This window comes from Pleurodeles waltl, chromosome 4_1 (assembly GCF_031143425.1).
Source record: "Pleurodeles waltl isolate 20211129_DDA chromosome 4_1, aPleWal1.hap1.20221129, whole genome shotgun sequence".
NCBI classification, from domain to species: domain Eukaryota; kingdom Metazoa; phylum Chordata; class Amphibia; order Caudata; family Salamandridae; genus Pleurodeles; species Pleurodeles waltl.
This window is the reverse complement of record NC_090442.1, coordinates 56,501,566-56,518,416: the sequence shown is the minus strand read 5'-3', so window position 1 is coordinate 56,518,416 and position 16,851 is coordinate 56,501,566. Positions and strand designations below refer to the sequence as shown.

Below are 16,851 nucleotides of genomic sequence, written 5' to 3'. Positions count from 1 at the left end.
CGGGAGGCCCGGGTTCGATTCCCGGCCAATGCAAAGCGCCCTTCTTTTGGCTTTGCTTTAGAAGTCAGAGATATAGACTTGGTGGGGAAAAAAATGTCAAAGAATGACCCCGACGTGATTTGAACACGCAACCTTCTGATCTGGAGTCAGACGCGCTACCGTTGCGCCACGAGGTCCCTGTGCATGCAGTTCTCAGCCCCGGATCAAGAAATGCTTCTGTGCCTTTTATTGGCCCTCAGTACCCCTGTGGTTAAAGTAGAAGGCTTGGTGGCCCGTTTCCAGTCCTATTGGTGGAAATGACTAGAGGTGAAGAGATGAGAGAAGATGGAAATGTTGAGATAGAGCATGTCACGCAGGCAAAGCGAGAGCTCTAAGAGCAAAGCCAGACAGCTGTGTTTTAAGTCAGGACTTGATGTAGGCAAAAGCATACGTCCCTGGGTGGGCTTGAACCACCAACCTTTCGGTTAACAGCCGAACGCGCTAACCGATTGCGCCACAGAGACCAACCACTGCAGTGAGCGTGTTGGGACTCAATATATGTTTTTACCTTTGTGCTCCTGCCTGCAGCTCTAAGGTCCTGGCATAAGACAGGTAGGCTTAGACTCCATTATGACATGTCTTACTTCTCTTAGAAGAAGGTTCTGAGTTGCCAGGCAGCTTATCTTCTGCCGGGCACACTTTCCTTTGCAGGCTTTCAGGTTGTGAATCCAGCACTGCTTAGGTGTCCATGTCAGACATGAGCAGCTCATTGAGCCCCACTGTGTGTTTTTTGTGGAGATACAACTCTCAGACTAGAGGGAGCAGGCGGGAAGTGGGTGAGACTCACACAGGGTGGGTGGGGCAGTTAAAGGATGTTATCTAATAGTGTAATCGAGGAGTTGGGTTTTTTGTGCACTACACTTTAACCAGCGATTCTTTCTAAAAGGAAATCCCAGGGCAGTACCCGCAATGAGTGGCATCCCCACACCCGAGGTTGCATTGTGGTAGCTGTTCCCTGAGCCCCTAGCCCCTGTCCCCATGTCGCCCTTTCTCCTCGTGTAACTCACCTCAGGTTCGGTGGCTCTGATACTTGCTGCTTCTGCGCGATCATCCCCATGATCTGGGCCTTTGTACGAAATGTCATGTAAGATGACTTTATTCAGCACAGCGTTTGTCATTTGCTTGGTTGTCCTGTCACTGTTGGATGTTTTCTTGCGCAGACTACTGTCTAATGGTGGGAAGGCCACGAGACACGTGACTTTTCTCTTTCCTTGTTAGCATAGTTTCCTGCCACTGTCTTGTTGTGCTGCCTGCCTGTGAGACACGTGTCTTGCCCATCTCAGCTCCACTGTGGCATGTTAGATATGTCTTTGAGCAGAGTCCCGGTCCCAGAGCTGCTGCCTTCTCTGCACTCTGGCTTGTAAGACTGCAGGCAAAGGCCCTCCCTGGCCCCTCAGCCAGATAGATACATTTACCTGCAGGGCTCAGCTTTGGTGAAAGATATTGGCGAGAGAGAGGAAAGGGGACGGCCCGTGGTGCACCCCCTATTTTGCATAGAACCACAGCCTCCTGGGAGGGCAGAGACATGAGGGTTCTCAGGGAAAGCCCTCCCAGGAGTGTTGAAGGGCAGGACGTGAAACACAGCAATCCCGGAATGGCCTGGTCTAAGATGCCTGTGCAATAGGCCTGGCCCTAGGCTTCCGGGGCTCTTCCTCGGCAGAGGCCCCAGTGGTATGAGCCCGACCAGGGCTGTGCCCGACCAGGGCTGTAGGGCGCGTTGGGAGCGCGTTAGGGACGCGAAAGAGGGCGCAGGGCGCAGAACTCTGCCCGTTTCTCCCCAGGATTTTGGGGAGGACAGGGAATCTGGCCAGGTCAGTGACTAGGCTTTCCCAGAAGGAAAGTCCAGTGACAGTGGCATGTTGTGAAACACAAGATTGCTGGTGGTCTGGAGGGTGCTTTCTGTCAGCCACTTCTCCCGGGAGCAGCCAGAGAGCAGGCTGATGTCGTGCTCTGTCAAGCACAACACTGGCCCCAAACCACTGTCCTTAGCAAAAGCAGAAACATTCATAGTTTCAGTCTCCTGCATCTGATTCCTGCCATCAGCATGTGAACGTTTGGCAGTCCAAGGCTTGCCATGCAAACTTTGTTCATAGGTGTCCCATGCGAATGCATGGGCCTCATCACTACTGTCTACGGCAGGGCTCTCTGCTCAGCCTATGTAAGTGAAGCATTGGTGGTTCAGTGGTAGAATTCTCGCCTGCCATGCGGGAGGCCCGGGTTCGATTCCCGGCCAATGCAAAGCGCCCTTCTTTTGGCTTTGCTTTAGAAGTCAGAGATATAGACTTGGTGGGGAAAAAAATGTCAAAGAGTGACCCCGACGTGATTTGAACACGCAACCTTCTGATCTGGAGTCAGACGCGCTACCGTTGCGCCACGAGGTCCCTGTGCATGCAGTTCTCAGCCCCGGATCAAGAAATGCTTCTGTGCCTTTTATTGGCCCTCGGTACGCCTGTGGTTAAAGTAGAAGGCTTGGTGGCCCGTTTCCAGTCCTATTGGTGGAAATGACTAGAGGTGAAGAGATGAGAGAAGATAGAAATGTTGAGATAGAGCATGTCACGCAGGCAAAGCGAGAGCTCTAAGAGCAAAGCCAGACAGCTGTGTTTTAATTCAGGACTTGATGTAGGCAAAAGCATACGTCCCTGGGTGGGCTTGAACCACCAACCTTTCGGTTAACAGCCGAACGCGCTAACCGATTGCGCCACAGAGACCAACCACCGCAGTGAGCGTGTTGGGACTCAATATATGTTTTTACCTTTGTGCTCCTGCCTGCAGCTCTAAGGTCCTGGCATAAGACAGGTAGGCTTAGACTCCATTGTGACCTGTCTTACTTCTCTTAGAAGAAGGTTCTGAGTTGCCAGGCAGCTTATCTTCTGCCGGGCACACTTTCCTTTGCAGGCTTTCAGGTTGTGAATCCAGCACTGCTTAGGTGTCCATGTCAGACATGAGCAGCTCATTGAGCCCCACTGTGTGTTTTTTGTGGAGATACAACTCTCAGACTAGAGGGAGCAGGCGGGAAGTGGGTGAGACTCACACAGGGTGGGTGGGGCAGTTAAAGGATGTTATCTAATAGTGTAATCGAGGAGTTGGGTTTTTTGTGCACTACACTTTAACCAGCGATTCTTTCTAAAAGGAAATCCCAGGGCAGTACCCGCAATGAGTGGCATCCCCACACCCGAGGTTGCATTGTGGTAGCTGTTCCCTGAGCCCATAGCCCCTGTCCCCATGTCGCCCTTTCTCCTCGTGTAACTCACCCCAGGTTCGGTGGCTCTGATACTTGCTGCTTCTGCTGCGCGATCATCCCCATGATCTGGGCCTTTGTACGAAATGTCATGTAAGATGACTTTATTCAGCACGGCGTTTGTCATTTGCTTGGTTGTCCTGTCACTGTTGGATGTTTTCTTGCGCAGACTACTGTCTAATGGTGGGAAGGCCACGAGACACGTGACTTTTCTCTTTCCTTGTTAGCATGGTTTCCTGCCACTGTCTTGGTGTGCTGCCAGCCTGTGAGACACGTGTCTTGCCCATCTCAGCTCCACTGTGGCATGTTAGATATGTCTTTGAGCAGAGTCCCGGTCCCAGAGCTGCTGCCTTCTCTGCACTCTGGCTTGTAAGACTGCAGGCAAAGGCCCTCCCTGGCCCCTCAGCCAGATAGATACATTTACCTGCAGGGCTCAGCTTTGGTGAAAGATATTGGCGAGAGAGAGGAAAGGGAACGGCCCGTGGTGCACCCCCTATTTTGCATAGAACCACAGCCTCCTGGGAGGGCAGAGACATGAGGGTTCTCAGGGAAAGCCCTCCCAGGAGTGTTGAAGGGCAGGACGTGAAACACAGCAATCCCGGAATGGCCTGGTCTAAGATGCCTGTGCAATAGGCCTGGCCCTAGGCTTCCGGGGCTCTTCCTCGGCAGAGGCCCCAGTGGTATGAGCCCGACCAGGGCTGTGCCCGACCAGGGCTGTAGGGCGCGTTGGGAGCGCGTTAGGGACGCGAAAGAGGGCGCAGGGCGCAGAACTCTGCCCGTTTCTCCCCAGGATTTTGGGGAGGATAGGGAATCTGGCCAGGTCAGTGACTAGGCTTTCCCAGAAGGAAAGTCCAGTGACAGTGGCATGTTGTGAAACACAAGATTGCTGGTGGTCTGGAGGGTGCTTTCTGTCAGCCACTTCTCCCGGGAGCAGCCAGAGAGCAGGCTGATGTCGTGCTCTGTCAAGCACAACACTGGCCCCAAACCACTGTCCTTAGCAAAAGCAGAAACATTCATAGTTTCAGTCTCCTGCATCTGATTCCTGCCATCAGCATGTGAACGTTTGGCAGTCCAAGGCTTGCCATGCAAACTTTGTTCATAGGTGTCCCATGCGAATGCATGGGCCTCATCACTACTGTCTACGGCAGGGCTCTCTGCTCAGCCTATGTAAGTGAAGCATTGGTGGTTCAGTGGTAGAATTCTCGCCTGCCACGCGGGAGGCCCGGGTTCGATTCCCGGCCAATGCAAAGCACCCTTCTTTTGGCTTTGCTTTAGAAGTCAGAGATATAGACTTGGTGGGCAAAAAAATGTCAAAGAGTGACCCCGACGTGATTTGAACACGCAACCTTCTGATCTGGAGTCAGACGCGCTACCGTTGCGCCACGAGGTCCCTGTGCATGCAGTTTTCAGCCCCGGATCAAGAAATGCTTCTGTGCCTTTTATTGGCCCTCAGTACGCCTGTGGTTAAAGTAGAAGGCTTGGTGGCCCGTTTCCAGTCCTATTGGTGGAAATGACTAGAGGTGAAGAGATGAGAGAAGATAGAAATGTTGAGATAGAGCATGTCACGCAGGCAAAGCGAGAGCTCTAAGAGCAAAGCCAGACAGCTGTGTTTTAATTCAGGACTTGATGTAGGCAAAAGCATACGTCCCTGGGTGGGCTTGAACCACCAACCTTTCGGTTAACAGCCGAACGCGCTAACCGATTGCGCCACAGAGACCAACCACCGCAGTGAGCGTGTTGGGACTCAATATATGTTTTTACCTTTGTGCTCCTGCCTGCAGCTCTAAGGTCCTGGCATAAGACAGGTAGGCTTAGACTCCATTGTGACATGTCTTACTTCTCTTAGAAGAAGGTTCTGAGTTGCCAGGCAGCTTATCTTCTGCCGGGCACACTTTCCTTTGCAGGCTTTCAGGTTGTGAATCCAGCACTGCTTAGGTGTCCATGTCAGACATGAGCAGCTCATTGAGCCCCACTGTGTGTTTTTTGTGGAGATACAACTCTCAGACTAGAGGGAGCAGGCGGGAAGTGGGTGAGACTCACACAGGGTGGGTGGGGCAGTTAAAGGATGTTATCTTATAGTGTAATCGAGGAGTTGAGTTTTTTGTGCACTACACTTTAACCAGCGATTCTTTCTAAAAGGAAATCCCAGGGCAGTACCCGCAATGAGTGGCATCCCCACACCCGAGGTTGCATTGTGGTAGCTGTTCCCTGAGCCCATAGCCCCTGTCCCCATGTCGCCCTTTCTCCTCGTGTAACTCACCCCAGGTTCGGTGGCTCTGATACTTGCTGCTTCTGCTGCGCGATCATCCCCATGATCTGGGCCTTTGTACGAAATGTCATGTAAGATGACTTTATTCAGCACGGCGTTTGTCATTTGCTTGGTTGTCCTGTCACTGTTGGATGTTTTCTTGCGCAGACTACTGTCTAATGGTGGGAAGGCCACGAGACACGTGACTTTTCTCTTTCCTTGTTAGCATAGTTTCCTGCCACTGTCTTGTTGTGCTGCCTGCCTGTAAGACACGTGTCTTGCCCATCTCAGCTCCACTGTGGCATGTTAGATATGTCTTTGAGCAGAGTCCCGGTCCCAGAGCTGCTGCCTTCTCTGCACTCTGGCTTGTAAGACTGCAGGCAAAGGCCCTCCCTGGCCCCTCAGCCAGATAGATACATTTACCTGCAGGGCTCAGCTTTGGTGAAAGATATTGGCGAGAGAGAGGAAAGGGGACGGCCCGTGGTGCACCCCCTATTTTGCATAGAACCACAGCCTCCTGGGAGGGCAGAGACATGAGGGTTCTCAGGGAAAGCCCTCCCAGGAGTGTTGAAGGGCAGGACGTGAAACACAGCAATCCCGGAATGGCCTGGTCTAAGATGCCTGTGCAATAGGCCTGGCCCTAGGCTTCCGGGGCTCTTCCTCGGCAGAGGCCCCAGTGGTATGAGCCCGACCAGGGCTGTGCCCGACCAGGGCTGTAGGGCGCGTTGGGAGCGTGTTAGGGACGCGAAAGAGGGCGCAGGGCGCAGAACTCTGCCCGTTTCTCCCCAGGATTTTGGGGAGGACAGGGAATCTGGCCAGGTCAGTGACTAGGCTTTCCCAGAAGGAAAGTCCAGTGACAGTGGCATGTTGTGAAACACAAGATTGCTGGTGGTCTGGAGGGTGCTTTCTGTCAGCCACTTCTCCCGGGAGCAGCCAGAGAGCAGGCTGATGTCGTGCTCTGTCAAGCACAACACTGGCCCCAAACCACTGTCCTTAGCAAAAGCAGAAACATTCATAGTTTCAGTCTCCTGCATCTGATTCCTGCCATCAGCATGTGAACGTTTGGCAGTCCAAGGCTTGCCATGCAAACTTTGTTCATAGGTGTCCCATGCGAATGCATGGGCCTCATCACTACTGTCTACGGCAGGGCTCTCTGCTCAGCCTATGTAAGTGAAGCATTGGTGGTTCAGTGGTAGAATTCTCGCCTGCCACGCGGGAGGCCCGGGTTCGATTCCCGGCCAATGCAAAGCGCCCTTCTTTTGGCTTTGCTTTAGAAGTCAGAGATATAGACTTGGTGGGGAAAAAAATGTCAAAGAGTGACCCCGACGTGATTTGAACACGCAACCTTCTGATCTGGAGTCAGACGCGATACCGTTGCGCCACGAGGTCCCTGTGCATGCATTTCTCAGCCCCGGATCAAGAAATGCTTCTGTGCCTTTTATTGGCCCTCAGTACGCCTGTGGTTAAAGTAGAAGGCTTGGTGGCCCGTTTCCAGTCCTATTGGTGGAAATGACTAGAGGTGAAGAGATGAGAGAAGATAGAAATGTTGAGATAGAGCATGTCACGCAGGCAAAGCGAGAGCTCTAAGAGCAAAGCCAGACAGCTGTGTTTTAATTCAGGACTTGATGTAGGCAAAAGCATACGTCCCTGGGTGGGCTTGAACCACCAACCTTTCGGTTAACAGCCGAACGCGCTAACCGATTGCGCCACAGAGACCAACCACCGCAGTGAGCGTGTTGGGACTCAATATATGTTTTTACCTTTGTGCTCCTGCCTGCAGCTCTAAGGTCCTGGCATAAGACAGGTAGGCTTAGACTCCATTGTGACATGTCTTACTTCTCTTAGAAGAAGGTTCTGAGTTGCCAGGCAGCTTATCTTCTGCCGGGCACACTTTCCTTTGCAGGCTTTCAGGTTGTGAATCCAGCACTGCTTAGGTGTCCATGTCAGACATGAGCAGCTCATTGAGCCCCACTGTGTGTTTTTTGTGGAGATACAACTCTCAGACTAGAGGGAGCAGGCGGGAAGTGGGTGAGACTCACACAGGGTGGGTGGGGCAGTTAAAGGATGTTATCTAATAGTGTAATCGAGGAGTTGGGTTTTTTGTGCACTACACTTTAACCAGCGATTCTTTCTAAAAGGAAATCCCAGGGCAGTACCCGCAATGAGTGGCATCCCCACACCCGAGGTTGCATTGTGGTAGCTGTTCCCTGAGCCCCTAGCCCCTGTCCCCATGTCGCCCTTTCTCCTCGTGTAACTCACCTCAGGTTCGGTGGCTCTGATACTTGCTGCTTCTGCGCGATCATCCCCATGATCTGGGCCTTTGTACGAAATGTCATGTAAGATGACTTTATTCAGCACGGCGTTTGTCATTTGCTTGGTTGTCCTGTCACTGTTGGATGTTTTCTTGCGCAGACTACTGTCTAATGGTGGGAAGGCCACGAGACACGTGACTTTTCTCTTTCCTTGTTAGCATAGTTTCCTGCCACTGTCTTGTTGTGCTGCCTGCCTGTGAGACACGTGTCTTGCCCATCTCAGCTCCACTGTGGCATGTTAGATATGTCTTTGAGCAGAGTCCCGGTCCCAGAGCTGCTGCCTTCTCTGCACTCTGGCTTGTAAGACTGCAGGCAAAGGCCCTCCCTGGCCCCTCAGCCAGATAGATACATTTACCTGCAGGGCTCAGCTTTGGTGAAAGATATTGGCGAGAGAGAGGAAAGGGGACGGCCCGTGGTGCACCCCCTATTTTGCATAGAACCACAGCCTCCTGGGAGGGCAGAGACATGAGGGTTCTCAGGGAAAGCCCTCCCAGGAGTGTTGAAGGGCAGGACGTGAAACACAGCAATCCCGGAATGGCCTGGTCTAAGATGCCTGTGCAATAGGCCTGGCCCTAGGCTTCCGGGGCTCTTCCTCGGCAGAGGCCCCAGTGGTATGAGCCCGACCAGGGCTGTGCCCGACCAGGGCTGTAGGGCGCGTTGGGAGCGCGTTAGGGATGCGAAAGAGGGCGCAGGGCGCAGAACTCTGCCCGTTTCTCCCCAGGATTTTGGGGAGGACAGGGAATCTGGCCAGGTCAGTGACTAGGCTTTCCCAGAAGGAAAGTCCAGTGACAGTGGCATGTTGTGAAACACAAGATTGCTGGTGGTCTGGAGGGTGCTTTCTGTCAGCCACTTCTCCCGGGAGCAGCCAGAGAGCAGGCTGATGTCGTGCTCTGTCAAGCACAACACTGGCCCTAAACCACTGTCCTTAGCAAAAGCAGAAACATTCATAGTTTCAGTCTCCTGCATCTGATTCCTGCCATCAGCATGTGAACGTTTGGCAGTCCAAGGCTTGCCATGCAAACTTTGTTCATAGGTGTCCCATGCGAATGCATGGGCCTCATCACTACTGTCTACGGCAGGGCTCTCTGCTCAGCCTATGTAAGTGAAGCATTGGTGGTTCAGTGGTAGAATTCTCGCCTGCCACGCGGGAGGCCTGGGTTCGATTCACGGCCAATGCAAAGCGCCCTTCTTTTGGCTTTGCTTTATAAGTCAGAGATATAGACTTGGTGGGGAAAAAAATGTCAAAGAGTGACCCCGACGTGATTTGAACACGCAACCTTCTGATCTGGAGTCAGACGCGCTACCGTTGCGCCACGAGGTCCATGTGCATGCAGTTCTCAGCCCCGGATCAAGAAATGCTTCTGTGCCTTTTATTGGCCCTCAGTACGCCTGTGGTTAAAGTAGAAGGCTTGGTGGCCCGTTTTCAGTCCTATTGGTGGAAATGACTAGAGGTGAAGAGATGAGAGAAGATAGAAATGTTGAGATAGAGCATGTCACGCAGGCAAAGCGAGAGCTCTAAGAGCAAAGCCAGACAGCTGTGTTTTAATTCAGGACTTGATATAGGCAAAAGCATACTTCGCTGGGTGGGCTTGAACCACCAACCTTTCGGTTAACAGCCGAACGCGCTAACCGATTGCGCCACAGAGACCAACCACCGGAGTGAGCTTTTGGGACTCAATATATGTTTTTACCTTTGTGCTCCTGCCTGCAGCTCTAAGGTCCTGGCATAAGACAGGTAGGCTTAGACTCCATTGTGACATGTCTTACTTCTCTTAGAAGAAGGTTCTGAGTTGCCAGGCAGCTTATCTTCTGCCGGGCACACTTTCCTTTGCAGGCTTTCAGGTTGTGAATCCAGCACTGCTTAGGTGTCCATGTCAGACATGAGCAGCTCATTGAGCCCCACTGTGTGTTTTTTGTGGAGATACAACTCTCAGACTAGAGGGAGCAGGCGGGAAGTGGGTGAGACTCACACAGGGTGGGTGGGGCAGTTAAAGGATGTTATCTAATAGTGTAATCGAGGAGTTGGGTTTTTTGTGCACTACACTTTAACCAGCGATTCTTTCTAAAAGGAAATCCCAGGGCAGTACCCGCAATGAGTGGCATCCCCACACCCGAGGTTGCATTGTGGTAGCTGTTCCCTGAGCCCATAGCCCCTGTCCCCATGTCGCCCTTTCTCCTCGTGTAACTCACCCCAGGTTCGGTGGCTCTGATACTTGCTGCTTCTGCTGCGCGATCATCCCCATGATCTGGGCCTTTGTACGAAATGTCATGTAAGATGACTTTATTCAGCACGGCGTTTGTCATTTGCTTGGTTGTCCTGTCACTGTTGGATGTTTTCTTGCGCAGCCTACTGTCTAATGGTGGGAAGGCCACGAGACACGTGACTTTTCTCTTTCCTTGTTAGCATAGTTTCCTGCCACTGTCTTGGTGTGCTGCCAGCCTGTGAGACACGTGTCTTGCCCATCTCAGCTCCACTGTGGCATGTTAGATATGTCTTTGAGCAGAGTCCCGGTCCCAGAGCTGCTGCCTTCTCTGCACTCTGGCTTGTAAGACTGCAGGCAAAGGCCCTCCCTGGCCCCTCAGCCAGATAGATACATTTACCTGCAGGGCTCAGCTTTGGTGAAAGATATTGGCGAGAGAGAGGAAAGGGGACGGCCCGTGGTGCACCCCCTATTTTGCATAGAACCACAGCCTCCTGGGAGGGCAGAGACATGAGGGTTCTCAGGGAAAGCCCTCCCAGGAGTGTTGAAGGGCAGGACGTGAAACACAGCAATCCCGGAATGGCCTGGTCTAAGATGCCTGTGCAATAGGCCTGGCCCTAGGCTTCCGGGGCTCTTCCTCGGCAGAGGCCCCAGTGGTATGAGCCCGACCAGGGCTGTGCCCGACCAGGGCTGTAGGGCGCGTTGGGAGCGCGTTAGGGATGCGAAAGAGGGCGCAGGGCGCAGAACTCTGCCCGTTTCTCCCCAGGATTTTGGGGAGGACAGGGAATCTGGCCAGGTCAGTGACTAGGCTTTCCCAGAAGGAAAGTCCAGTGACAGTGGCATGTTGTGAAACACAAGATTGCTGGTGGTCTGGAGGGTGCTTTCTGTCAGCCACTTCTCCCGGGAGCAGCCAGAGAGCAGGCTGATGTCGTGCTCTGTCAAGCACAACACTGGCCCCAAACCACTGTCCTTAGCAAAAGCAGAAACATTCATAGTTTCAGTCTCCTGCATCTGATTCCTGCCATCAGCATGTGAACGTTTGGCAGTCCAAGGCTTGCCATGCAAACTTTGTTCATAGGTGTCCCATGCGAATGCATGGGCCTCATCACTACTGTCTACGGCAGGGCTCTCTGCTCAGCCTATGTAAGTGAAGCATTGGTGGTTCAGTGGTAGAATTCTCGCCTGCCACGCGGGAGGCCCGGGTTCGATTCCCGGCCAATGCAAAGCGCCCTTCTTTTGGCTTTGCTTTAGAAGTCAGAGATATAGACTTGGTGGGGAAAGAAATGTCAAAGAGTGACCCCGACGTGATTTGAACACGCAACCTTCTGATCTGGAGTCAGACGCGCTACCGTTGCGCCACGAGGTCCATGTGCATGCAGTTCTCAGCCCCGGATCAAGAAATGCTTCTGTGCCTTTTATTGGCCCTCAGTACGCCTGTGGTTAAAGTAGAAGGCTTGGTGGCCCGTTTTCAGTCCTATTGGTGGAAATGACTAGAGGTGAAGAGATGAGAGAAGATAGAAATGTTGAGATAGAGCATGTCACGCAGGCAAAGCGAGAGCTCTAAGAGCAAAGCCAGACAGCTGTGTTTTAATTCAGGACTTGATATAGGCAAAAGCATACTTCGCTGGGTGGGCTTGAACCACCAACCTTTCGGTTAACAGCCGAACGCGCTAACCGATTGCGCCACAGAGACCAACCACCGGAGTGAGCTTTTGGGACTCAATATATGTTTTTACCTTTGTGCTCCTGCCTGCAGCTCTAAGGTCCTGGCATAAGACAGGTAGGCTTAGACTCCATTGTGACATGTCTTACTTCTCTTAGAAGAAGGTTCTGAGTTGCCAGGCAGCTTATCTTCTGCCGGGCACACTTTCCTTTGCAGGCTTTCAGGTTGTGAATCCAGCACTGCTTAGGTGTCCATGTCAGACATGAGCAGCTCATTGAGCCCCACTGTGTGTTTTTTGTGGAGATACAACTCTCAGACTAGAGGGAGCAGGCGGGAAGTGGGTGAGACTCACACAGGGTGGGTGGGGCAGTTAAAGGATGTTATCTTATAGTGTAATCGAGGAGTTGGGTTTTTTGTGCACTACACTTTAACCAGCGATTCTTTCTAAAAGGAAATCCCAGGGCAGTACCCGCAATGAGTGGCATCCCCACACCCGAGGTTGCATTGTGGTAGCTGTTCCCTGAGCCCATAGCCCCTGTCCCCATGTCGCCCTTTCTCCTCGTGTAACTCACCCCAGGTTCGGTGGCTCTGATACTTGCTGCTTCTGCTGCGCGATCATCCCCATGATCTGGGCCTTTGTACGAAATGTCATGTAAGATGACTTTATTCAGCACGGCGTTTGTCATTTGCTTGGTTGTCCTGTCACTGTTGGATGTTTTCTTGCGCAGACTACTGTCTAATGGTGGGAAGGCCACGAGACACGTGACTTTTCTCTTTCCTTGTTAGCATAGTTTCCTGCCACTGTCTTGGTGTGCTGCCAGCCTGTGAGACACGTGTCTTGCCCATCTCAGCTCCACTGTGGCATGTTAGATATGTCTTTGAGCAGAGTCCCGGTCCCAGAGCTGCTGCCTTCTCTGCACTCTGGCTTGTAAGACTGCAGGCAAAGGCCCTCCCTGGCCCCTCAGCCAGATAGATACATTTACCTGCAGGGCTCAGCTTTGGTGAAATATATTGGCGAGAGAGAGGAAAGGGGACGGCCCGTGGTGCACCCCCTATTTTGCATAGAACCACAGCCTCCTGGGAGGGCAGAGACATGAGGGTTCTCAGGGAAAGCCCTCCCAGGAGTGTTGAAGGGCAGGACGTGAAACACAGCAATCCCGGAATGGCCTGGTCTAAGATGCCTGTGCAATAGGCCTGGCCCTAGGCTTCCGGGGCTCTTCCTCGGCAGAGGCCCCAGTGGTATGAGCCCGACCAGGGCTGTGCCCGACCAGGGCTGTAGGGCGCGTTGGGAGCGCGTTAGGGACGCGAAAGAGGGCGCAGGGCGCAGAACTCTGCCCGTTTCTCCCCAGGATTTTGGGGAGGACAGGGAATCTGGCCAGGTCAGTGACTAGGCTTTCCCAGAAGGAAAGTCCAGTGACAGTGGCATGTTGTGAAACACAAGATTGCTGGTGGTCTGGAGGGTGCTTTCTGTCAGCCACTTCTCCCGGGAGCAGCCAGAGAGCAGGCTGATGTCGTGCTCTGTCAAGCACAACACTGGCCCCAAGCCACTGTCCTTAGCAAAAGCAGAAACATTCATAGTTTCAGTCTCCTGCATCTGATTCCTGCCATCAGCATGTGAACGTTTGGCAGTCCAAGGCTTGCCATGCAAACTTTGTTCATAGGTGTCCCATGCGAATGCATGGGCCTCATCACTACTGTCTACGGCAGGGCTCTCTGCTCAGCCTATGTAAGTGAAGCATTGGTGGTTCAGTGGTAGAATTCTCGCCTGCCACGCGGGAGGCACGGGTTCGATTCCCGGCCAATGCAAAGCGCCCTTCTTTTGGCTTTGCTTTAGAAGTCAGAGATATAGACTTGGGGAAAAAAATGTCAAAGAGTGACCACGACGTGATTTGAACACGCAACCTTCTGATCTGGAGTCAGACGCGCTCCCGTTGCGCCACGAGGTCCCTGTGCATGCAATTCTCAGCCCCGGATCAAGAAATGCTTCTGTGCCTTTTATTGGCCCTCAGTACCCCTGTGGTTAAAGTAGAAGGCTTGGTGGCCCGTTTCCAGTCCTATTGGTGGAAATGACTAGAGGTGAAGAGATGAGAGAAGATGGAAATGTTGAGATAGAGCATGTCACGGAGGCAAAGCGAGAGCTCTAAGAGCAAAGCCAGACAGCTGTGTTTTAATTCAGGACTTGATGTAGGCAAAAGCATACTTCGCTGGGTGGGCTTGAACCACCAACCTTTCGGTTAACAGCCGAACGCGCTAACCGATTGCGCCACAGAGACCAACCACCGGAGTGAGCTTTTGGGACTCAATATATGTTTTTACCTTTGTGCTCCTGCCTGCAGCTCTAAGGTCCTGGCATAAGACAGGTAGGCTTAGACTCCATTGTGACATGTCTTACTTCTCTTAGAAGAAGGTTCTGAGTTGCCAGGCAGCTTATCTTCTGCCGGGCACACTTTCCTTTGCAGGCTTTCAGGTTGTGAATCCAGCACTGCTTAGGTGTCCATGTCAGACATGAGCAGCTCATTGAGCCCCACTGTGTGTTTTTTGTGGAGATACAACTCTCAGACTAGAGGGAGCAGGCGGGAAGTGGGTGAGACTCACACAGGGTGGGTGGGGCAGTTAAAGGATGTTATCTAATAGTGTAATCGAGGAGTTGGGTTTTTTGTGCACTACACTTTAACCAGCGATTCTTTCTAAAAGGAAATCCCAGGGCAGTACCCGCAATGAGTGGCATCCCCACACCCGAGGTTGCATTGTGGTAGCTGTTCCCTGAGCCCCTAGCCCCTGTCCCCATGTCGCCCTTTCTCCTCGTGTAACTCACCTCAGGTTCGGTGGCTCTGATACTTGCTGCTTCTGCGCGATCATCCCCATGATCTGGGCCTTTGTACGAAATGTCATGTAAGATGACTTTATTCAGCACAGCGTTTGTCATTTGCTTGGTTGTCCTGTCACTGTTGGATGTTTTCTTGCGCAGACTACTGTCTAATGGTGGGAAGGCCACGAGACACGTGACTTTTCTCTTTCCTTGTTAGCATAGTTTCCTGCCACTGTCTTGTTGTGCTGCCTGCCTGTGAGACACGTGTCTTGCCCATCTCAGCTCCACTGTGGCATGTTAGATATGTCTTTGAGCAGAGTCCCGGTCCCAGAGCTGCTGCCTTCTCTGCACTCTGGCTTGTAAGACTGCAGGCAAAGGCCCTCCCTGGCCCCTCAGCCAGATAGATACATTTACCTGCAGGGCTCAGCTTTGGTGAAAGATATTGGCGAGAGAAAGGAAAGGGGACGGCCCGTGGTGCACCCCCTATTTTGCATAGAACCACAGCCTCCTGGGAGGGCAGAGACATGAGGGTTCTCAGGGAAAGCCCTCCCAGGAGTGTTGAAGGGCAGGACGTGAAACACAGCAATCCCGGAATGGCCTGGTCTAAGATGCCTGTGCAATAGGCCTGGCCCTAGGCTTCCGGGGCTCTTCCTCGGCAGAGGCCCCAGTGGTATGAGCCCGACCAGGGCTGTGCCCGACCAGGGCTGTAGGGCGCGTTGGGAGCGCGTTAGGGACGCGAAAGAGGGCGCAGGGCGCAGAACTCTGCCCGTTTCTCCCCAGGATTTTGGGGAGGACAGGGAATCTGGCCAGGTCAGTGACTAGGCTTTCCCAGAAGGAAAGTCCAGTGACAGTGGCATGTTGTGAAACACAAGATTGCTGGTGGTCTGGAGGGTGCTTTCTGTCAGCCACTTCTCCCGGGAGCAGCCAGAGAGCAGGCTGATGTCGTGCTCTGTCAAGCACAACACTGGCCCCAAACCACTGTCCTTAGCAAAAGCAGAAACATTCATAGTTTCAGTCTCCTGCATCTGATTCCTGCCATCAGCATGTGAACGTTTGGCAGTCCAAGGCTTGCCATGCAAACTTTGTTCATAGGTGTCCCATGCGAATGCATGGGCCTCATCACTACTGTCTACGGCAGGGCTCTCTGCTCAGCCTATGTAAGTGAAGCATTGGTGGTTCAGTGGTAGAATTCTCGCCTGCCATGCGGGAGGCCCGGGTTTGATTCCCGGCCAATGCAAAGCGCCCTTCTTTTGGCTTTGCTTTAGAAGTCAGAGATATAGACTTGGTGGGGAAAAAAATGTCAAAGAGTGACCCCGACGTGATTTGAACACGCAACCTTCTGATCTGGAGTCAGACGCGCTACCGTTGCGCCACGAGGTCCCTGTGCATGCAGTTCTCAGCCCCGGATCAAGAAATGCTTCTGTGCCTTTTATTGGCCCTCAGTACGCCTGTGGTTAAAGTAGAAGGCTTGGTGGCCCGTTTCCAGTCCTATTGGTGGAAATGACTAGAGGTGAAGAGATGAGAGAAGATAGAAATGTTGAGATAGAGCATGTCACGCAGGCAAAGCGAGAGCTCTAAGAGCAAAGCCAGACAGCTGTGTTTTAATTCAGGACTTGATGTAGGCAAAAGCATACGTCCCTGGGTGGGCTTGAACCACCAACCTTTCGGTTAACAGCCGAACGCGCTAACCGATTGCGCCACAGAGACCAACCACCGCAGTGAGCGTGTTGGGACTCAATATATGTTTTTACCTTTGTGCTCCTGCCTGCAGCTCTAAGGTCCTGGCATAAGACAGGTAGGCTTAGACTCCATTGTGACATGTCTTACTTCTCTTAGAAGAAGGTTCTGAGTTGCCAGGCAGCTTATCTTCTGCCGGGCACACTTTCCTTTGCAGGCTTTCAGGTTGTGAATCCAGCACTGCTTAGGTGTCCATGTCAGACATGAGCAGCTCATTGAGCCCCACTGTGTGTTTTTTGTGGAGATACAACTCTCAGACTAGAGGGAGCAGGCGGGAAGTGGGTGAGACTCACACAGGGTGGGTGGGGCAGTTAAAGGATGTTATCTAATAGTGTAATCGAGGAGTTGGGTTTTTTGTGCACTACACTTTAACCAGCGATTCTTTCTAAAAGGAAATCCCAGGGCAGTACCCGCAATGAGTGGCATCCCCACACCCGAGGTTGCATTGTGGTAGCTGTTCCCTGAGCCCATAGCCCCTGTCCCCATGTCGCCCTTTCTCCTCGTGTAACTCACCCCAGGTTCGGTGGCCCTGATACTTGCTGCTTCTGCTGCGCGATCATCCCCATGATCTGGGCCTTTGTACGAAATGTCATGTAAGATGACT

General features: G+C 52.6%; 14 non-coding genes across 14 annotated transcripts; 3 read left to right on the top strand and 11 right to left on the bottom strand.

The window, feature by feature from the left end:
• Nucleotides 1-104: 104 nt before the first annotated feature.
• Nucleotides 105-176, bottom strand: TRNAW-CCA (transfer RNA tryptophan (anticodon CCA)). Its single transcript has one exon. It is a non-coding gene; the product is annotated as a tRNA-Trp (tRNA).
• A 253-nt stretch (nucleotides 177-429) lies between these two features.
• Nucleotides 430-503, bottom strand: TRNAN-GUU (transfer RNA asparagine (anticodon GUU)). The gene has a single exon. It is a non-coding gene; the product is annotated as a tRNA-Asn (tRNA).
• A 1,845-nt stretch (nucleotides 504-2,348) lies between these two features.
• Nucleotides 2,349-2,420, bottom strand: TRNAW-CCA (transfer RNA tryptophan (anticodon CCA)). Its single transcript has one exon. It is a non-coding gene; the product is annotated as a tRNA-Trp (tRNA).
• Nucleotides 2,421-2,673: 253 nt separating this feature from the next.
• On the bottom strand, nucleotides 2,674-2,747 carry TRNAN-GUU (transfer RNA asparagine (anticodon GUU)). The gene has a single exon. It is a non-coding gene; the product is annotated as a tRNA-Asn (tRNA).
• A 1,706-nt stretch (nucleotides 2,748-4,453) lies between these two features.
• Nucleotides 4,454-4,524, top strand: TRNAG-GCC (transfer RNA glycine (anticodon GCC)). Its single transcript has one exon. It is a non-coding gene; the product is annotated as a tRNA-Gly (tRNA).
• A 71-nt stretch (nucleotides 4,525-4,595) lies between these two features.
• TRNAW-CCA (transfer RNA tryptophan (anticodon CCA)) lies at nucleotides 4,596-4,667 on the bottom strand. Its single transcript has one exon. It is a non-coding gene; the product is annotated as a tRNA-Trp (tRNA).
• Nucleotides 4,668-4,920: 253 nt separating this feature from the next.
• On the bottom strand, nucleotides 4,921-4,994 carry TRNAN-GUU (transfer RNA asparagine (anticodon GUU)). The gene has a single exon. It is a non-coding gene; the product is annotated as a tRNA-Asn (tRNA).
• Nucleotides 4,995-6,700: 1,706 nt separating this feature from the next.
• Nucleotides 6,701-6,771, top strand: TRNAG-GCC (transfer RNA glycine (anticodon GCC)). The gene has a single exon. It is a non-coding gene; the product is annotated as a tRNA-Gly (tRNA).
• A 396-nt stretch (nucleotides 6,772-7,167) lies between these two features.
• On the bottom strand, nucleotides 7,168-7,241 carry TRNAN-GUU (transfer RNA asparagine (anticodon GUU)). The gene has a single exon. It is a non-coding gene; the product is annotated as a tRNA-Asn (tRNA).
• Nucleotides 7,242-9,086: 1,845 nt separating this feature from the next.
• TRNAW-CCA (transfer RNA tryptophan (anticodon CCA)) lies at nucleotides 9,087-9,158 on the bottom strand. Its single transcript has one exon. It is a non-coding gene; the product is annotated as a tRNA-Trp (tRNA).
• Nucleotides 9,159-11,190: 2,032 nt separating this feature from the next.
• TRNAG-GCC (transfer RNA glycine (anticodon GCC)) lies at nucleotides 11,191-11,261 on the top strand. Its single transcript has one exon. It is a non-coding gene; the product is annotated as a tRNA-Gly (tRNA).
• A 71-nt stretch (nucleotides 11,262-11,332) lies between these two features.
• Nucleotides 11,333-11,404, bottom strand: TRNAW-CCA (transfer RNA tryptophan (anticodon CCA)). The gene has a single exon. It is a non-coding gene; the product is annotated as a tRNA-Trp (tRNA).
• Nucleotides 11,405-15,818: 4,414 nt separating this feature from the next.
• TRNAW-CCA (transfer RNA tryptophan (anticodon CCA)) lies at nucleotides 15,819-15,890 on the bottom strand. The gene has a single exon. It is a non-coding gene; the product is annotated as a tRNA-Trp (tRNA).
• A 253-nt stretch (nucleotides 15,891-16,143) lies between these two features.
• TRNAN-GUU (transfer RNA asparagine (anticodon GUU)) lies at nucleotides 16,144-16,217 on the bottom strand. The gene has a single exon. It is a non-coding gene; the product is annotated as a tRNA-Asn (tRNA).
• Between the last annotated feature and the right edge of the window lie 634 nt (nucleotides 16,218-16,851).